We start from the raw sequence: 9,595 nt of genomic DNA on the forward strand, positions 1-9,595 counted from the left end.
GGTGGAAGATCTAGACATTTCTCCAAAGAAGACATACCGATGGCCAAAAGCACATGAAAAGATGCTCAACATCACTAATTATTAGAGGAATGAAAATCAAAAGTACAGCGAGGTATCACTTCACACTTGTCAGAATGGCCAACATCAAAAACTCTACAAACAGGGCTTCCCTGCTGGCACAGTGGTTAAGAATCCGCCTGCCAATGCAGGGGACATGGGTTCAATCCCTTGTCTGGGAAGATCCTACATGCCTCGGAGCAACTAAGCCCGTGCGCCACAACTACTGAGCCTGCACTCTAGAGCCGGCAAGCCACAACTACTGAAGCCCGCGTGCCTAGAGCCCGTGCTCCGCAACAAGAGACGCCACCGCAATGAGAAACCCACGCACCTCAATGAAGAGTAGCCCCCGCTCACTGCAACTAGAGAAAGCCCGCGTGCAGCAACGAAGACCCAATACAGCCAAATATAAATAAATAAATTTATTTTAAAAAACTCTACAAACAATAAATGCTGGAGAGGGTGTGGAGAAAAGGGAACCCTCCTACACTGTTGGTGGGAATGTAAACTGGTACAGCCACTGTGGAGAACAGTATGGAGTTTCCTTAAAAAACTAAGTATAGAACTACCATGTGATCCAGCAATCCCATTCCTAAGCATATATCTGGAGAAAACCATAATTTGAAAAGATACATGCACCCCAATGTTCACTGCAGCCCTATTTACAATAGCCAAGACATGGAAGCAACCTAAATGTTCATTGACAGAGGAGTGGATAAAGAAGATGTGGTACAGGAGTTCCTGGTAGTTCAGTGGTTAGGGCTCGGCACTTTCACTGCCATGGCACAGGTTCGATCCCTGGTTGGGGAACTCTCACAGTCCAAGCCACATGGGCAAAAAACCCCAAAACCCAAAAAAACAATGATTTGGGAATTCCCTGGTGGTCCAGTGGTTAAGACTCTGTGTTCTCACTGCAGAGGGCCCAGGTTCAATCCCTGGTTGGGGAACTAAGATCCTACCAGCTGCAAGGTGCAAATAAATTAAAGAAAGAAAGAAAATGTGGTACATATATACAATGGAATATTACTCAACCATAAAAAAGAATGGAATAATGTCATTTGCAGCAACATGGATGGATTCAGAGATTATCATACTAAGTGAAGCAAGTCAGACAGAGAAAGACAAATATTATATGATATCACTTATATGTGGAATCTAAAAAAATGATACAAATGAACTTATCTGCAAAACAGAAAGAGAGTCACAAACGTAGAAAACAAACTTATGGTTACTGGGGGGAAGGGGAGGGAGGGATAAACTGGGAGATGGTGATTAACATATACACACTACTATACATAAAATAGATAAAAACAAAGGCCTACTGTATAGCACAGGGAACTCTATTCAATATTCTCTAATGGCCTATATGGGAAAATAATCTAAAAAACAATGGACTTATGTATAACTGATTCACTTTGCTGTATACCTGAAACTAACACAACATTGTAAATCAAATATATCCAATAAAAATTTTCTTTAAAAATTTGGAGGGTGGGCTTTGCAGGAAAAGGCAAAGAGGTCAGGGCTTTGGGTTTCAAAGCTCTAGACAGTTTTGAATGAAAGAGCTTAGTGCATCCCTGGTGGCGCAGTGGTTGAGAGTCCGCCTGCCGATGCAGGGGACGTGGGTTCATGCCCCAGTCCGGGAAGATCCCACATGCTGCGGAGCGGCTGGGCCTGTGAGCCATGGCCACTGAGCAACAGTGAGAGGTCCGCGTACCGCAAAAAAAAAAAAAAAAAAGAAAGAGCTTACATTTCATTTCTATTGTTGTTCAGACCACACGAAGAATGAAAAGATTATTAAGAACTCGTTCTTTTATTTTTGGCCGTGCTGCGCAGCTTGTAGAATCTTAGTTTCCCGCCAGGGATTGAACCGGAGCCCTTGGAAGTGAAGGTTCAGAGTCTTAACCACTGGACCGCCAGGGAATTCCCAAGAACTTGTTCTTTTGAAAAGTTATAAAATTTTTCAAACACATAGTATAGTGGAGAGAAAGACAAATGAAATACCAGATTGAGCAAATCTTCATTTTGCTCTATTTATTTCAGCTTTTTTTTCCCTTTAGAAATAAAATGTTACAGATTCAGTTAAAGCCCCTTCACAATTCTCACTAATCCCATGCTTTTCCATCCACCGTTAGAGATAAATCACTACCCTGAATTTGATGTGTACTATTCCCATGCATGTTTCTATAAGTTCATATGTAAGCGTAAACAATTTACAGTATTGTTTTAAATGTTTTACAATTTTACCTAAATATTATCATACTGTACCAATGGCTTATGTTTCACATATCTTTGTTCTCTTCTTTTGCACTTCCCCAGTCACTAGTGTGGTTGAACATCTTTTCATCTGTGTATTGGCATTTGGATTTCCGGTAGATTGTCCATTCACAAGCCTTTGTCAATTTTTTCCACTGAGTTGTCTTTATTTTAAAATTCTTTTTAGAAGTTATTTTACTCCACTTAAAAAATAATATTTCATAGAAAAGAATGAAATAATGCCATTTGTGCCAACATGGATGGACCTAGGGATTATCACACTAAGTAAGTCAGACAGAGAAAGACATATCACATGATATCATTTATATGTGGAACCAAAAAAATGATACAAATGAACTTATTTACAAAACAGAAACACACTCACAGACCTAGAAAGCAAACTTATGGTTGCCAAAGGGTAAAGCTGGGGGGGAGAGATAAATTAAGAATTTGGGATTAAATTATACACACTACTATATATAAAATAGATAATCAACAAGGACCTACTGTATAGCACAGGGTACTCTACTCAATATTCTCTAAGAACTTATACGGGAAAATAATCTGAAAAAGAATAGATACATGTATGTGTATAACTGAGTCACTTTGCTGTACACCTGAAACTAACAGAACATTGTAAATCGACTATACTCCAATATAAAATTAAAAAAATTTAAAGTAATATTTGAAAACTCCTAAAGAATACATTAGCGGACGGAGACACAAGAGGGAAGAGATATGGGAACATATGTATATGTATAACTGATTCACTTTGTTATAAAGCAGAAACTAACACACCATTGTAAAGCAATTATACCCCAATGAAGATGTTAAAAAAAAAGAATACATTAGCATGTAGATAGAACATAAAGAATAATAATAAAACAAACTTATCAGTCAATTTAAGCAATAAAACATGGCTGGGACTATGGAAGCCGCCTGACTGCTGCTCCCCCCGACCCGTGTTCTTCCTCCCCAGAGGCAGCTGCTGTGCTGAGCTTCACATAACAATTCTTTTGCCTTCTTTTCCATAGGCTTATTACATTTTTTTATACATTCCCATATTGTTTAGTTTTCCATGCTTTTGAAAACTTGACGTAAATGGTATCATATTGCATGTATTCTTTTGCAATTTTCTTTTTTTCTGTCAATATTACATTGGCAAGTCTTTCCTCTGGGTGTTTATAGCTGTAGGTTCATTCATTTTCACTGATAATTAGTATTCCATTGTATGTTACAACTGATTTAGCCATTCTACCGTGGAGGGACGTTCACATTGCTCTGAATGTTCTTGTCCATGTCTCCTGAACACGTGTGCAAGGGTTTCTCTGGGGCATTCTACACCAAGGAGTGAGACTGCTGGATCATAGGTGTGTGCATCTTCAACTTCACCAGATAATGCCAGATTGTCCCCCAAAAGAACTGTTCCAGTTTAGACTCCCAACAGCAAAGTATAAGTGTTCCGGTGTTCTCACTTTCACCAACACATGATTTTGTCAGATTTTTTTCACTGACAATCTGGTAGGTATAAAACAATGTCTAGTTGTGTGATGATTTGCATTTCCCTTACAATTCTTTACATAACCTAATCTTTTATCAGTTACATGTATTGCAAATATCTTCTTCCAGTCTGTACCTTTCCATTTTCAATCAACTTTATTGAGGTATATTTCTACAAAATAAACCTAACCATTTTAAGCCTACAATTTGATATCTGACAAATGGATACAGTTCTCTAACCACTACAGTCATGCCATAAAATGTTTCCCTTGCCCCCCAAATTCCCTTGTGCCCCCAGTCCCTCTCCTCTCCCTACCTCTAGTGTCAGGCAAGCACAGATCTGCTCTCAGTCACCAGTTTTGCTTTTTTTCAGAATATCATATAAACATACTCATTCAGTATATCTGGCTTATTTCATTCAGCAAAATGCTTTTGAAATTCATCCATGTTCTTCCATCTATCGGCAGTTTATTCCTTTTTATTGTCAAGTAGTATTTCATTTCATGAACACACCACATTTATTTATCCATTCACCAGTTGATGGAAATTAAGGCTGTTTCTAGTTTGTGGCTCTTATGAATAACATTATCGTGAACATTTACATAGAAGTCATTGTGTGAACATGTCTTAATTTCTCTTGGGTAAATACCTAAGAGTAGAAGGGCCATGTGATATATGTATATTTGTTTTTATGAGAAACTGCCAGATTGTTTCCCAAACTGCTGCATTGTTTCCCATCTTGCACTTTCACTAGCAGAGTATGAGAATTCTGTGGGTCATTAGACAAGAAGTCTGTGGCATCTTTTTCATACAGAACTTTAAAATTGTGACGTAATTTGATATATCAATCATTTTCTTTATGGTTGGTGCTTTTGGGGATTTATGAAATCTTTCATCACTTGGTTCTTCATGTTGTGATTCTATTTGTAATTTCTCCTGCGAGGATTATTAGATTTTTTTTTTCTTCAAAAAGGTCTTTTCTGACATTTCCCCATAGCAGTTTGTAGGCAATGTACACTTAACTCACTACGTCCGATAATACAGCATTTGTTGTCATTACAGAATAATGTGACATGAGATTGCGGGTAAGAGCTCAATGTGCTCAGTTAAGAAAACTGCATTTCATGGAACTGAAATTCTCTGAAGAATTCTTGCTTTCTCCATTCAGTTCGGAATGGAGTTCAACAAAGTGTCAAAACACAGATTAGCAAACTTTTTCAATCAAGGACTAAACAGTACATATTTTAGGCTGTGTAGACCGTACTGTCCCTGTCCCGACGACTCATCGCTGTTGTTGGAGTGCAAAAGCATTGCCGACAATACATAAACGGATGAGCGTGGCTATGCTCCAATAAAACTTCATTTACAGAGGCCGAACTTCGAACTTCATAGAACTTTTATGTGGCACAAAATCATATTCTTTTTCCCCCCAAACATTAAAAGATATAAAAACCAAATTTAGCTTGCGAGCCATGGAAAAACGGGCAGAGAGGCAGATCTGGCCCATAAACAGTAGTGTGCCAGCTCCTACTGCTTTAGAACACATCCTCCTGACATGACTGTAAGGCAACTGGCTAATATCCCTCTCCCACTTTGCGCAGTGGAGCACGAGAACCCAAGGAGACGTCAGCATTCATCCAGGTTAGTTTCCCTTTCCTCCTCCTTCCCTCGTTTTACAGAGGAGGAGGTTTTGGTGCAGGGAGAGAAAATGCCCAACTTCAGGCTGCGTGGCTCGTGAGTGACAGTGCCAGGCTGGAGTTCGGGGGTCTTGATTTAAGGCCTACCTCCCTCCCTCCACTCAATTCCAAAAAGCAAAATTTAAAATTCCACCCATAGCCGCAAAATCCTCCTGCCACTTCTCATAAGTAATTCATCTTTTTTTTTTCACTCTAAAGGAATTTATTCTAATAAACACCTTAAAACTAAGGATTCAGTAAGCTCAAATCTTGATATTTAATTTATATTATTAAAACCTGTGCAACGCAATTAACAGTGACAACTGCATTGTAAATTTGAGAGAAATTTTCACTGGGGAGGTGACATGATGATATGTGTGGGAAAATTACACAGAGAATTAAAATTGGTTAAATAAGGCACCTAAATTCCAAAAAGCCTATGAAGATCCCCAAAGCGAATTTTATTCCAGAATTTCGATGGCACAAAGAACGACAATTCTATGGCAAGTAGCAGAGAAATCACCTCTGCAGATTAGACTGAGGCCAACGGGGTGGCCAGGATGGGGGACTCCAGGCTGGAGGTTAGGACTCTCACTGCAGTAAACCTCTGGAACCCAAACTCCAAGAAAGCAGAATCTTTGTCTCTTGTTCACGGCTGTGTCGCCTCCAGACCGGAGCCTGGGACATACTGGTGCTCAGTAAATGATGGTCGAAGGATCAAAATCAGCCTGTAAGAGGCGATTCCTGGGAACTGGCCTCTGAATTTTTAGAGCACCTATTCCAGCAGCTTTGGGGCCACTCTGAAAAAACCTTAAAGGATTTCCCACCCACCAGGGGCCCCATCAAAAGGGGGTCACCTTCACCCCCTGGATAACTATCTTCTCATCTGCCCTTGACCTGTCTCTTAGGCTTGGAGTTATTACACATTCCGGATATAATGAATACGTACAAAGTATTGCCTCTGAACTGTTAAACAACTGAAAATTCATCGAAGGCAACCAATGTTTATAAATGAGTCAGAAGTGTTTAAAATGTAGACATTTATAAAGGGTCCAAGGAATAAGAAATTCCCAGAATAATTTACTACCTGCACATTTCAATTCTGTTTGGAAGTTCTAATTCTCAGCAAACATTAATCAAGGCATCCCACTATCTTTTAGGTTACTTTCCTCATTTTACGGATAGCAATTCAGCAGAAGTTAAGTGACTTGTTGCCAAGGTCACAAGGAGAATATAAATCTAAATGATTCATGATTTCAGCCCTCTCTCCTGCCATTTGTTAGATTGAAACCGAGGGAGGTTTCAGGAGGATTTCAACTCACTTCCCCGGTGACTGACTGTATATTTGCTGCTCTCTGCTACCCCCTGTTGATATGAGAAGGCAACAGTAGATCTCGAGACCAGTATTTCTCAGAGTTAGGTCTGGGAGCAGCCGTATCAACATCACATGGGAACTGGTGAGACACAGAAATTATGGGGCCTCAACCCATAATTTTGGGGGGGTTGGGCTCAGAAGCCTGTGATTAACAAACCCACAAAAGATTCTGCTGCAGCTTGATATTACTTTTCTGCTTTTTTTTTTTTTTTTACTTTTCTGCTTTTGGTATGAATGTCCTGGCCTCCTAATCATCATAAAAATGGCAAGCCCCTTCACACTGCTTCTCACATGTAGTATATATACCATTATGCCCTATTCAAAGTGCTTTCACATCCATTCATTCTTTCAGAGGGGCTTGCAGTAGCCCTATGAAATAAGTTAGGGAGGGACTGCAAATCCATTTTACAGATGAGGAGACTTGAGGCTCAAGAAAGTTCAAATAACTTGCCCAGGGTTACTCAGATTTAAGTGGCAGGGCTGGATTCAAATCTAAGGCTTCTCTCTCTACATCCACGTCCAGAGATTCTTCAGTTACTCCACAATAGGGCTGCTGACATTTGGGGTCAGGTAAGATGGGGTGCTTTGCTGTGGGGGCCATCCTGGGTATTATAGGATGTTTAGCAGCATTCTTGGCCTCTACTCACTAGATGCCAGTAGCACCCCATCCTAGTTGTGACAATCAAAAATGTCTCCTAGGGGCTTCCCTGGTGGCGCAGTGGTTGAGAGTCCGCCTGCCGATGCAGGAGACACGGGTTCGTGCCCCGGTCCGGGAAGAACCCACATGTCGCGGAGCGGCTGGGCCTGTGAGCCATGGCCGCTGAGCCTGTGCGTCCGGAGCCTGTGCTCCGCAACGGGAGAGGCCACAACAGTGAGAGAGGCCCACGTACCGCATTAAAAAAAAAAAGTCTCCTAATATTGCCAGGGCCCCCCGAGGAGCAAAGTAACCTGTGGTTGAGAACCACTGACCTTCAGCCAACTCATAAATGCAGATAAATTCCACATTTCTTGTTCTGCAAATTTTGTACTCTTTGGGATGATTCCAGAATAAAGAGCTTACTTTGGGCCTCAGCCATCTATGAAGTGAATGAACTAGACTAACTCCTTAAGAAAATTAACACTAATTCTGTTATATCATTTGGTATCCAATGTGTATTCAGATTTCCCTCAGGTGTCTCAAGAATATCTTTCATAGCTGTTCTTTAACAATAGGATGCAACCTAGATTCCTCAGTGGCTCTTGGTTGCTGTGTCTCTCTAGTCTCTTTTGGTCTAGAATATGGGTCCACAAGCTATGGCCTGCGGGCCAGATCTGGCCCACCACCTGCTTTTGTCAATATGCTTGTGCTGGAACACAGCCATGTGCTTTCATTTATGTGTATGATGGCTTTTGTGCTACAATATTGGAGTTGAGTAGTTGCAACAGACACCGTATGGCCCATGGAGCCAAAAATACTAACTACCTGATGCTTTACAGAAAAAGATTGCCAATCTGTGACCTAGAACCATCCTCTAACCTTTATTTTTAATATAATCCTGACTGTTCAAAGAGTCCAGAACCGCCTGTAGAAAATCTCTTCTTTTAGACTGGCCTGATTATATACATACATATATATACATATACATATGTATGTGTGTGTGTGTGTATATATATTTTTTAATGCAATTTCACATACTGTATACATATACTTAAAAATACAAAATACTTATGAAACGATCAGTGCTCCATGGCGCAGAGTTAAACAAATTTTTATGTGTTAAAACTCTAAATGAAATTGAATGGCAAACAACAAATTAGAAAAATAATTCCAAAAGCTTTATTTTATTTTTTTTATTTTCATATTTTATTTTCCAGGAAGGAGAAGAAAACTGTCATGACTGACATAGAGTAGCTTCAGTTACAAATGAAAGTAACACCTTTGGTGATTAAGTTTCTGTATCATTTGAATAGAGAAACCAGTAGGAAAACCAGGGGCCTCCTTTTTTGGAAAATCATAATATACAATTTCAACTATAATTTTCAACTGTGGCACCAGAGTGCACAGAAATTCAGATATATCCACAAGAATGTCAACACTCTGAGTACAGGGCCATGTACTTAGCAACATGCCTGGTATACAAAAAGTGCTACATAAATGTCCATGGGAAAAATGAATGAATGAGTACTGTTCCTTTACACATTTGGGCTCGGCAGGTGGTCACAAACATATTCACAATCATTTATTAGATTAGTATTTTTTTTTAGTATAACAAGCATGCAGAGCCTACTGAAGGCTTACCTGTTAGTGTTCTGTTGGGAGCTCATGCATGTTCATTGACATAGGATTCAGGTAGCTTGGAACATGACCTTCAGAACAGGAATACACTGGTTTTATGCATATGGTCATATGGAAAGCTAGAACACGTCCAGCCTCTCCTTCCAGTTAACCTAGGTCAGACTCTAACGAAAGTACCTTCTTCTGCTACTCTGGATACAGTGTATCTATCCTACTAATCACCTAAGACATTATAAGTGAAACAAACCATCACTAAAGAAAATGCTGCTAACTGGTTTTATCAGTTAATATAACATGGGTGAGGCTGTGTGTAGTTTAACTGCTAACTGGTTTTATCAGTTAATATAACATGGGTGAGGCTGTGCATAGTTTAATTCCCCTCCACCTCTCTAAAATGTCATTTAACCTATAATAAAAATTGGACCTCCCTAAACCACAATATATATTTTACGATAA

This window comes from Leucopleurus acutus, assembly GCF_964270905.1.
Source record: "Leucopleurus acutus genome assembly, chromosome: 9".
NCBI lineage: Eukaryota > Metazoa > Chordata > Mammalia > Artiodactyla > Delphinidae > Leucopleurus > Leucopleurus acutus.